Genomic DNA, 12,861 nt, shown 5'->3' with positions numbered 1-12,861 from the left:
CCTCAAATTTATATCCCGCTAAATCTGTCGTTACTGCTGTACTGTTGTGGCTGGGCAAGTTATTTAGTGTCCGTCAAAGCACATTTTTTGTTCTGGGTTGAAATACAATTCCCAATTTAGCAATTTCATAATTTAGTGGTTTCTGCTGTATCAGAGCAATTTGAAATCTATCCCTAAAAGGGTATATAATATTCAAGGTGCACATAGGGTCATTCAGAATAACTTCACACACACGCTACTGTGCATTTCCAAGTCTAATTCTGTCAGTAAACCCATACCTGTCACCCAGCGCCTAAATACTAGGCCTCAAATTTATATTCAGCTGAATTTGAATACAATACATTGGGCCAAATAATATTTTTGTTGTTGTGGTGAACGATAACAATGAGGAAAACATCTAGTAAGGGACGTGGACATGGTCGTGGTGGTGTTAGTGGACCCTCTGGTGCTGGGAGAGGACGTGGCCGTTCTGCCACATCCACAAGTCCTAGTGTACCAACTACCTCAGGTCCCAGTAGCCACCAGAATTTACTGCGATATTTGGTGGGGCATAATGCCGTTCTAAGGATGGTAAGGCCTGAGCAGGTACAGGCATTAGTCAATTGGGTGGCCGACAGTGGATCCAGCACGTTCACATTATCTCCCACCCAGTCTTCTGCAGAAAGCGCACAGATGGCGCCTGAAAACCAACCCCATCAGTCTGTCACATCACCCCCATGCATACCAGGGAAACTGTCTCAGCCTCAAGTTATGCAGCAGTCTCTTATGCTGTTTGAAGACTCTGCTGGCAGGGTTTCCCAAGGGCATCCACCTAGCCCTTCCCCAGCGGTGAAAGACATAGAATGCACTGACGCACAACCACTTATGTTTCCTGATGATGAGGACATGGGAATACCACCTCAACACGTCTCTGATGATGACGAAACACAGGTGCCAACTGCTGCGTCTTTCTGCAGTGTGCAGACTGAACAGGAGGTCAGGGATCAAGACTGGGTGGAAGACGATGCAGGGGACGATGAGGTCCTAGACCCCACATGGAATGAAGGTCGTGCCACTGACTTTCACAGTTCGGAGGAAGAGGCAGTGGTGAGACCGAGCCAACAGCGTAGCAAAAGAGGGAGCAGTGGGCAAAAGCAGAACACCCGCCGCCAAGAGACTCCGCCTGCTACTGACCGCCGCCATCTTGGACCGAGCACCCCAAAGGCAGCTTCAAGGAGTTCCCTGGCATGGCACTTCTTCAAACAATGTGCTGACGACAAGACCCGAGAGCCTGAAGCGAGGCATTAACGTTCTGAACCTTAGCACAACCTGCATGACCAGGCACCTGCATGCAAAGCATGAACTGCAGTGGAGTAAACACCTTAAAAACAAGGAAGTCACTCAGGCTCCCCCTGCTACCTCTTCTGCTGCTGCCGCCTCGGCCTCTTCTGCTGCTGCCGCCTCGGCCTCTTCCTCCGCCTCTGGAGGAACGTTGGCACCTGCCGCCCAGCAAACAGGGGATGTACCACCAACACCACCACCACCTCCGTCACCAAGCGTCTCAACCATGTCACACGGCAGCGTTCAGCTCTCCATCTCACAAACATTTGAGAGAAAGCGTAAATTCCCACCTAGCCACCCTCGATCCCTGGCACTGAATGCCAGCATTTCTAAACTACTGGCCTATGAAATGCTGTCATTTAGGCTGGTGGACACAGACAGCTTCAAACAGCTCATGTCGCTTGCTGTCCCACAGTATGTTGTTCCCAGCCGCCACTACTTCTCCAAGAGAGCCGTGCCTTCCCTGCACAACCAAGTATCCGATAAAATCAAGTTTGCACTGCGCAACGCCATCTGTAGCAAGGTCCACCTAACCACAGATACGTGGACCAGTAAGCACGGCCAGGGACGCTATATCTCCCTAACTGCACACTGGGTAAATGTAGTGGCAGCTGGGCCCCAGGCGGAGAGCTGTTTGGCACACGTCCTTCCGCCGCCAAGGATCGCAGGGCAACATTCTTTGCCTCCTGTTGCCACCTCCTCCTTCTCGGCTTCCTCCTCCTCTTCTTCCACCTGCTCATCTAGTCAGCCACACACCTTCACCACCAACTTCAGCACAGCCCGGGGTAAACGTCAGCAGGCCATTCTGAAACTCATATGTTTGGGGGGACAGGCCCCACACCGCACAGGAGTTGTGGTGGGGTATAGAACAACAGACCGACGAGTGGTTGCTGCCGGTGAGCCTCGAGCCCGGCCTGGTGGTGTGCGATAATGGGCGAAATCTCGTTGCAGCTCTGGGACTAGCCGGTTTGACGCACATCCCTTGCCTGGCGCATGTGCTGAATTTGGTGGTGCAGAAGTTCATTCACAACTACCCCGACATGTCAGAGCTGCTGCATAAAGTGCGGGCCGTCTGTTCGCGCTTCCGGCGTTCACATCCTGCCGCTGCTCGCCTGTCTGCGCTACAGCGTAACTTCGGCCTTCCCGCTCACCGCCTCATATGCGACGTGCCCACCAGGTGGAACTCCACCTTGCACATGCTGGACAGACTGTGCGAGCAGCAGCAGGCCATAGTGGAGTTTCAGCTGCAGCACGCACGGGTCAGTCGCACTGCGGAACAGCACCACTTCACCACCTATGACTGGGCCTCCATGCGAGACCTGTGTGCCCTGTTGCGCTGTTTCGAGTACTCCACCAACATGGCCAGTGGCGATGACGCCGTTATCAGCGTTACAATACCACTTCTATGTCTCCTTGAGAAAACACTTAGGGCGATGATGGAAGAGGAGGTGGCCCAGGAGGAGGAGAAGAAGGAGGAGGAAGAGGGGTCATTTTTAGCACTTTCAGGCCAGTCTCTTCGAAGTGACTCAGAGGGAGGTTTTTTGCAACAGCAGAGGCCAGGTACAAATGTGGCCAGCCAGGGCCCACTACTGGAGGACGAGGATGAGGAGGAGGTGGAGGAGGATGAGGATGAAGCATGGTCACAGCAGGGTAGCACCCAACGCAGCTCGGGCCCATCACTGGTGCGTGGCTGGGGGGAAACGCAGGACGATGACGATACGCCTCCCACAGAGGACAGCTTGTCCTTACCCCTGGGCAGCCTGGCACACATGAGCGACTACATGCTGCAGTGCCTGCGCAACGACAGCAGAGTTGCCCACATTTTAACGTGTGCGGACTACTGGGTTGCCACCCTGCTGGATCCACGCTACAAAGACAATGTGCCCACCTTACTTCCTGCACTGGAGCGTGATAGGAAGATGCGCGAGTACAAGCGCACGTTGGTAGACGCGCTACTGAGAGCATTCCCAAATGTCACAAGGGAACAAGTGGAAGCCCAAGGCCAAGGCAGAGGAGGAGCAAGAGGTCGCCAAGGCAGCTGTGTCACGGCCAGCTCCTCTGAGGGCAGGGTTAGCATGGCAGAGATGTGGAAAACTTTTGTCAACACGCCACAGCTAACTGCACCACCACCTGATACGCAACGTGTTAGCAGGAGGCAACATTTCACTAACATGGTGGAACAGTACATGTGCACATCCCTCCACGTACTGACTGATGGTTCGGCCCCATTCAACTTCTGGGTCTCTAAATTGTCCACGTGGCCAGAGCTAGCCTTTTATGCCTTGGAGGTGCTGGCCTGCCCGGCGGCCAGCGTTTTGTCTGAACGTGTATTCAGCACGGCAGGGGGCGTCATTACAGACAAACGCAGCCGCCTGTCTACAGCCAATGTGGACAAGCTGACGTTCATAAAAATGAACCAGGCATGGATCCCACAGGACCTGTCCGTCCCTTGTCCAGATTAAACATTAACTACCTCCCCTTAACCATATATTATTGGACTCCAGGGCACTTCCTCATTCAATCCTATTTTTATTTTTATTTTCATTTTACCATTATATTGCGAGGCTACCCAAAGTTGAATGAACCTCTCCTCTGTCTGGGTGCCGGGGCCTAAATATATGACAATGGACTGTTCCAATGTTGGGTGACGTGAAGCCTGATTCTCTGCTATGACATGCAGACTGATTCTCTGCTGACATGAAGCCAGATTGTCTGTTACGGGACCTCTCTCCTCTGCCTGGGTGCTGGGCCTAAATTTATGAAAATGGACTGTTGCAGTGGTGGCTGACGTGAAGCCTGATTTTATTTCAAGACACGGAGGCTCCTATTGCTATATCTCTCTTTACTGACAAACCACAGCAGCAAAGAAAAAACGTAAGAGATTAGCATATCTCCATGGCAACAAACCCCTCCCACATGCTCCCCATTATATAGTCTCTGTCACAGGAAGCCTTCCTCTTTCTTTGCTGCTGCCACAGCTAAGTACCTCACTGTGCCATTTTTCTACTGTTTATACATAGTATATATATATTTCTTTCTTTTACAGGGCGCGGACTTTACCCAATTATTCAGTTGCTGTCAGTTTTGTGGTTTTGGGTCATTTTGCCTGTGTATTTTGAATTTTTTTCCACAGGTTGCGCCCATTTCGCTTATTCGTCCGTTAGCCCCATTGTTTTCTTTCTCAATTCCTCCCCCCTCTTTCATTTTACCCTCCTATTTGGGCGTGCGATTCCGTTTAGCCACGCCCCTCGGTTTTCCCTTGCATCGCTTCCGAACGCACTGCTCTGCGTCTTGTGGGGTAACTCACCCCGATCACATTGTGTGTCCCCCAACTACCCTATTCTTCTAGTCAGTCTAGTGGCCCATATTATTATATCTAGGCAGAAAATTTCTTCAGTATATTGAATACACTACCTCAACAGTATGTTTCATACCCCACCTAAGCACTCTAGGGCCGAGGATTCTGAGGTGGAGTTTCACTCCCCTCCTACAACAGCTACATTTAGTGGAGCCCCCTCCACTTTGGACCCTTCCCAGGTGGATATTTTACAGCGCTTTGTGTCAGAGGCTATTATGGCGGCAATGAGATCCATGTCCCATTCCCTATCCAGGTCAATTGCTGATGCACTTAAAGCTCAGCCCCCCCCCCCCCCCACCCAGGGTTGATAACCAATCAGGTCCTGCTTCCCATCCAACCTCCAGAAACGTTTTGACTGGTGTGTCTATAGCCACCCATGATGGCGCACCAGGATCGCGCAAAAGAGCCTTTTCCCGCCAGGCAGAAAAAGCGAGGAGTTGGAAATGTGCCAGAGCACAACCAGAGTCAGATTCAGGATCCGAATTCGGTTCCGACTATGAGGAGGCTAGATTTGAGGATGAGGAATTTCCAGATGCAGACCTGTCTGACTCCCCATCTGTTTGGCCCATTGATAGTTCCGCTACTGCGGCAGGACCGTCTACATCTCAGGCTGCATTGGGTTCATCTGGCCCTTTGACCGACCCCTCTGGAGAGCCATTATTTGACCCCGACTCATTGCACCACCCGAGGTCGGCTGAGTGGCTACCGCTGGATCATGTAGCCCAATATTTAGAATCCAGAGTCCGCTGCCCCCTCAGTAAGGAGGCGCGTAAAAAGCTCAAAGCTGAATGCCCGCGGCCCTTGATAGCAAACAAAGTTTGCGATACGCCAGCAGTGGACCCTAAGATAGTCCAATTTTTATATAAATCTGGCTGGAATCCTAGGAGAGGCCTGGATTCTGCTCTTCGGGCGTGCCAGGATAAACTCCTGGACGTCTTTGGGCCCCTATCTAAGATTTTCGAGTTAGCTGAGACGGCCAGAGCGGCTAATAAATCTGTGGACCCTGAGGTCCTCCGTGCTTGGGCACAACGTGCCATTTGTATAGCCGGGAATGTTAACACTTCCCTTTCAATAGAGAGACGTAAGGCGATCTTATTTAAGATCGAGACTAAATTATCTAATCTGGCTCTGTCCGAGTCCGGTAGTGAGGCGCAAGGCCTCCTCTTTGGCGACTCATTCATCAAAGATATGAGCAAATTTGTTGGAGCATTTACAGCCCTTGACAAGGCCCAATCCTCCATGAAGAGGGTTTTCCATCCTCGTTTTTCACACAGGGCCGGCAGTTCCAGGGGCCGTCTGTCCGGCCGCTCCTCATTCCAGACCCGGGGCTCGGGTCGAGGTTCCTACAGCCACCGCTCCTTTTCCGAAAGATCCTCATTCCAGGATTCCAGACAACCAACGGGTTTCTTCCCATCCCGAGGTGCCCCCAATCGTAGAGGCTTCCGTGGAAGCTCTGGCTCCCGTCGCCCTTTCGGTAAGTGTACCACCACTTCTTTTTTCTCCAATTTGTGTAGGGGGCAGGCTCCGACATTTTTCTCGTCCTTGGTCCGCCATCACCACGGACGCTTGGGTGCTCTCCACAATTCTTGGTTTCCAAATAGAGTTGGTAAGTTTTCCGGTTCTTCCCACCCCTCCCTACCCTATGGTCACCCCATCAGACACCCTCTTCCACATAGACAGGGAGCTGATGGACCTACACAGAAAGGAGGCGATCGAACGTGCGCCAGACTTCTCCGGAGGTGTTCTGAGCACTATCTTTCTGGTGCGCAAGAAGGGCGGCCAGATGCGCCCCGTCATCAACCTGCGCCCCCTGAACAGGTTTGTACAGTATCGACACTTCAAGATGGAGGGCATCCATCTTCTCAGAGATCTTCTACTAAAAGGGGATTGGATGGTGAAGCTCGACCTAAAGGACGCGTACCTCACCGTCCCCGTAGAAGAGTCCTCCAGAGACCTGCTTCGCTTCCTGTGGAGGGGAGAAACTTGGCGTTTCACTTGCCTCCCCTTCGGCCTTTCCTCGGCTCCATGGTGTTTCACCAAACTCGTGCGGCCGGTGGTAGCATGGCTTCGCAGTCGAGGAATTCGACTAATTATCTACCTGGACGACATCCTTTTGTTGGCCCAGGACAGACATACCCTTCTCTCAGCATCTGGAGCTCACTTCGAACCTATTAGCCGGATTGGGATTCCTCATCAACTACGACAAGTCCGTTTTGACCCCAGCACGGATAATGGAATTCCTAGGTTTTTCCGTGGATTCGGTAGCAGAAACCCTCAGTCTTCCGACGACAAAGATCAAGGAGATTCGCAAGGAACTACGCAGAACGCTGGACATGCCACAGATTTCCCTTCGACATCTGGTTCGGATCATCGGCCTCCTATCTTCCTCCATCCAGGCCGTTTTTCCAGCCCCTTTACATCACCGGGCCCTACAACGCCTGAAGACGGTGCATTTACATAAAGGAGCCACCTACGCGGATCTTATTTGCCTGGACGACGAAACTCGGGACGAGATCCATTGGTGGATCGGCAATCTTCAAGCCTGGAACGGGAAGGCGATTTGCGGTCCTCGTCCGGATTTTACAGTAGATTCCGACGCCAGCCTCCTCGGCTGGGGGGCCCACTGCGAGGGCATTTCGACCGGAGGTCGTTGGTCGATAGAGGAATCTTCTTTGCACATCAATGCCTTGGAACTCCTGGCGGGCTCATTCGCTATTCGCAGTTTTGCGAGGGACATGGCTAGAGCTTGCATTCGACTACGCATGGACAACGTCTCCGCTGTCCGTTATGTCAATGCCATGGGCGGTACCCACTCTCCCATGCTTTCTCATTTGGCCAGGGATTTCTGGTCTTTCTGTCTGAGCCGGGAACTTACAGTGGTGGCGGAATACATCCCAGGATTACACAACGTCCAGGCGGACTGGAGCTCACGCTATCTCAGGGATGCCAGCGATTGGAGATTAGACTCGCAAGTGTTCTCTACCATCTCCTCAATCTGGGGCCCTGCTTACATCGATCTCTTCGCCTCCCGTTTGAACAAACAACTACCGAGATTCTTCAGTTGGCGCCCGGACCCGGAAGCGGAAGCTGTGGACTCATTCCTTCAGGATTGGTCAGAAGACCTTCACTACGCGTTTCCGCCGTTCTCAAAGATTCCGAGAACCCTGAGTCAGGTTCGTTTCCAATCAGCGGAGATCATCTTGATTGTTCCGTTCTGGACCACTCAGTCATGGTTTCCCAACCTTCTAGAGCTTCTCATCCTTCCTCCCTTTCTCTTGCCAGATTGTCCAGATCTCCTCTTAGGTCCGGGAGACGTTCAACATCCTCTCCTTCTGGATGGTTCTCTTCGACTGCTGGCTTGCAGAGTATCAGGCGTTCCTACGAAGGCCGCGTCCTTTCGGAAGCAACTTGGAGATTACTGGAAGAGTCTTGGGCTCCCGGCACCAGACGGGTTTATAGAGCGGCCTGGAGATCTTGGTCTAGTTGGTGCGTGGACCGGAGTCTGGATCCCGTTTCGGCCCCTGTAACGGACATCTTGAATTTCCTTACTTCCCTATTCGAAGACGGTAAGGCTTATCGGACTATAAATCTTTTCAGGTCCGCCATTTCCTCTTTTCATCAGGGTTTCGAAGGCCGTCCAGCAGGCCAACACCCTTTAGTCTGCCGCTTACTCAAGGGTTCCAGGATGGCTCGTCCTCCCAGACCAGCGCCTTTCCGCCACATGGGACGTTTCTCTGGTTTTAAATTTCTTCTCTTCCTGGCCATCCAATTCCGAACTCTCATTACGTCAATTGTCAGCTAAGCTGGTCACTCTGTTCTGTCTTATCTCTTGTAAGAGAGTTTCTGACGTGAGAGCTTTGGATTATAACGCCAGATTTTTCTCTCCTGAAGGGAGTCACTTTAGACATTTCTCGTCGGACTAAGACCCAGATTCGTTCTGTGTCTTATCCTTGTTTTCCGGGGTTCCTGCTCTTTGTCCTGTATCTTGTTTACGGGAATATGAAGTCTCGAACTTTATCTCATCGTTCCAGCGAGGTCCCTACAGTTGTTCCTTTCCTACCGACGTCCGTTTGCCCCGGTTTCCACCACAACCTTGGCCAGGTGGGTGAAATGGCTCATATCTTTGGTGGGTGTTGATACTTCCATATTCACTGCTCATTCTACTCGAAGCGCGTCTTCCACTTCTATGATGGCGGCGGGTGCTCGCCTGGAGGACGTTATGAAGATTGCAGACTGGTCCAGGGCATCGACTTCAGAGAATTTTATTTTCGTCCTACTCAACATCTTTTTGCTTCTGTTATTGGGCAGCTTTAAACTCGCAATAGGAGCCTCCGTGTCTTGAAATAAAATTTATGATTTTGCTAATTTATGACGTAAAGTCATGATTTTATGAAAGACACGGAGGCGAGTATTGCCCCTCCCCTCACTTACTTGTTTCCCTCCCTTGTCGCGTTACTTTAGTTATTTATTTATATTATCTTTGATTTGGTGCTGATTACTTTATGCTTGCTATTTATTATGTTGTTTGCTGCTTCGCATGCATATGTTACTTTAGTGGATATTAGTATCTCCTCTATGTGATTTTCCTGTTTCTGTTTTTCTTCCAGTGTGACTTAATCTCTCACTATCGGTTGGATTACGTATGATCTACGTTCTTAGTTTCCAGTTACGGCATCGCAGTTCCGGATTGACCAGTTCTCGGCTTCTGTCCCAAGGTTCCTGAAGAGTTGGAGTGGCATCCGCCAAGAAAGAGGAAGGCTTCCTGTGACAGAGACTATATAATGGGGAGCATGTGGGAGGGGTTTGTTGCCATGGAGATATGCTAATCTCTTAAGTTTTTTCTTTGCTGCTGTGGTTTGTCAGTAAAGAGAGATATAGCAATACTCGCCTCCGTGTCTTTCATAAAATCATGACTTTACGTCATAAATTAGCAAAATCATAAAATTCTCTGCTATGATATGAAGACTGATTCTCTGCTGACATGAAGCCAGATTGTCTGTTACGGGACCTCTCTCCTCTGCCTGGGTGCTGGGCCTAAATATCTGACAATGGACTGTTGCATTGGTGGCTGACGTGAAGCCTGATTCCCTGCTATGACATGAAGACTGATTCTCTGCTGACATGAAGCCAGATTGTCTGTTACGGGACCTCTTTCCTCTGCCTGGGTGCTGGGCCTAAATATCTGACAATGGACTGTTGCATTGGTGGCTGACGTGAAGCCTGATTCTCTGCTATGATATGAAGACTGATTCTCTGCTGACATGAAGCCAGATTGTCTGTTACGGGACCTCTCTCCTCTGCCTGGGTGCTGGGCCTAAATTTATGAAAATGGACTGTTGCATTGGTGGCTGACGTGAAGCCTGATTCTCTGCTATGATATGAAGACTGATTCTCTGCTGACATGAAGCCAGATTGTCTGTTACGGGACCTCTCTCCTCTGCCTGGGTGCTGGGCCTAAATATATGCCAATGGACTGTTGCAGTGGTGGCTGACGTGAAGCCTGATTCTCTGCTATGATATGAAGACTGATTCTCTGCTGACATGAAGCCAGATTGTCTGTTACGGGACCTCTCTCCTCTGCCTGGGTGCTGGGCCTAAATATCTGACAATGGACTGTTGCATTGGTGGCTGACGTGAAGCCTGATTCTCTGCTATGACATGAAGACTGATTCTCTGCTGACATGAAGCCAGATTCTCTGTTACGGGACCTCTCTCCTCTGCCTGGGTGCCGGGGCCTAAATATCTGAGAATGGACTGTTCCAGTGGTGGGTGACGTGAAGCCAGATTCTCTGCTATGGGACCTCTCTCCAATTGATTTTGGTTAATTTTTATTTATTTAATTTTTATTTTAATTAATTTCCCTATCCACATTTGTTTGCAGGGGATTTACCTACATGTTGCTGCCTTTTGCAGCCCTCTAGCCCTTTCCTGGGCTGTTTTACAGCCTTTTTAGTGCCGAAAAGTTTGGGTCCCCATTGACTTCAATGGGGTTCGGGTTCGGGACGAAGTTCGGATCGGGTTCGGATCCCGAACCCGAACATTTTCGGGAAGTTCGGCCGAACTTCTCGAACCCGAACATCCAGGTGTCCGCTCAACTCTATTTATGGGCTCTTGCCTGCCATTTCAGTGGCTGTTACATAGAAACATAGAAACATAGAATGTGTCGGCAGATAAGAACCATTTGGCCCATCTAGTCTGCCCAATATACTAAGTACTATGGATAGCCCCTGGCCCTATCTTATATGAAGAATGGCCTTATGCCTATCCCATGCATGCTTAAACTCCTTCACTGTATTTGCAGCTACCACTTCTGCAGGAAGGCTATTCCATGCATCCACTACTCTCTCAGTAAAGTAATACTTCCTGATATTACTTTTAAACCTTTGCCCCGCTAATTTAAAACTATGTCCTCTTGTAGCAGTTTTTCTTCTTTTAAATATTCTCTCCTCTTTTACCTTGTTGATTCCCTTTATGTATTTAAAAGTTTCTATCATATCCCCTCTGTCTCGTCTTTCTTCCAAGCTATACATGTTAAGTTCCTTTAATCTTTCCTGGTAAGTTTTATCCTGCAATCCATGTACCAGTTTAGTAGCTCTTCTCTGAACTCTCTCCAAAGTATCAATATCCTTCTGGAGATATGGTCTCCAGTACTGAGCACAATACTCCAAATGAGGTCTCACTAGTGCTCTGTAGAGCGGCATGAGCGCCTCCCTCTGTCTACTGGTAATTCCTCTTGCTATACACCCAAGCATTCTGCTAGCATTTCCTGCTGCTCTGTGACATTGTCTGCCTACCTTTAAGTCTTCTGAAATAATGATCCCTAAATCCCTTTTTTCAGATACTGAGGTTAGGACTGTATCACTGATTTTATATTCTGCTCTTGGGTTTTTACGTCCCAGGTGCATTATCTTGCTCTTATCAACATTACATTTTAGTTGCCAGATTTTTGACCATTCCTCTAGTTTTCCTAAGTCCTTTTCCATTTGGTGTATTCCTCCAGGAACATCAACCCTGTTACAAATCTTTGTATCATCAGCAAAAAGACACACCTTACCATTGAGGCCTTCTGCAATTTCGCTGATAAAGATATTAAACAATATGGGTCCCAGAACAGATCCCTGAGGTACCCCACTGGTAACAAGACCTTGGTCTGAATATACTCCATTGACTACAACCCTCTGTTGTCTGTCCCTCAGCCACTGCCTAATCCATTCAACAATATGGGAGTCCAAGCCCAATGACTGCACTTTATTGATAAGCCTTTTATGTGGGACAGTATCAAAAGCCTTACTAAAGTCTAGATAAGCGATGTCTACTGCACCTCCTCCATCTATTATTTTAGTCACCCAATCAAAAAAATCTGTAAGATTAGTTTGACATGATCTCCCTGAAGTAAACCCATGCTGTTTTTCATCTTTCAATCCATGGGATTTTAGATGGTCCACAATCCTCTCCTTAAGTATGGTTTCCATTAATTTCCCCACTATTGATGTCAGGCTTACTGGCCTATAGTTGCCCGATTCCTCCCTACTACCTTTCTTGTGAATGGGCACAACATTTGCTAATTTCCAATCTTCTGGGACGACTCCTGTTGCCAGTGATTGGTTAAATAAATCTGTTAATGGTTTTGCTAGTTCACCGCTGAGCTCTTTTAATAGCTTTGGGTGTATCCCATCAGGCCCCTGTGACTTATTTGTATTAATTTTAGACAGCTGACTTAGAACCTCTTCCTCTGTAAAGACACATGCATCAAAAGATTCATTAGTCTTCTTTCCTAACTGAGGTCCTTCTCCTTCATTTTCCTTTGTAAAAACTGAACAGAAGTATTTATTGAGGCAGTCAGCTAGTTCTTTATCTTCTTCCATATACCTTCCTTCTTTAGTTTTTAATTTGGTAATTCCTTGTTTTAGTTTCCTTTTTTCATTTATATATCTGAAGAATGTCTTATCCCCTTTTTTCATAGACTGAGCTAATTTCTCTTCTGCCTGTGCTTTAGAAGCTCTTATAACTTGTTTGGCCTCTCTCTGCCTAATCTTATAAATTTGTCTGTCATCCTCATTTTGTTTTTTTTTATAATTCCTAAATGCTATCTTTTTGTTTTTAATGATTTTGGCCACTTCTGCTGAGTACCACAGTGGTCTCTTCCTTTTTTTGCTTTTACTGACAAGCCTAATGCAATTTTC

Source organism: Bufo gargarizans, unplaced genomic scaffold (genome assembly GCF_014858855.1).
Source record: "Bufo gargarizans isolate SCDJY-AF-19 unplaced genomic scaffold, ASM1485885v1 original_scaffold_2062_pilon, whole genome shotgun sequence".
Lineage (NCBI taxonomy): Eukaryota > Metazoa > Chordata > Amphibia > Anura > Bufonidae > Bufo > Bufo gargarizans.
Note: the sequence above shows the minus strand (reverse complement) of the source record.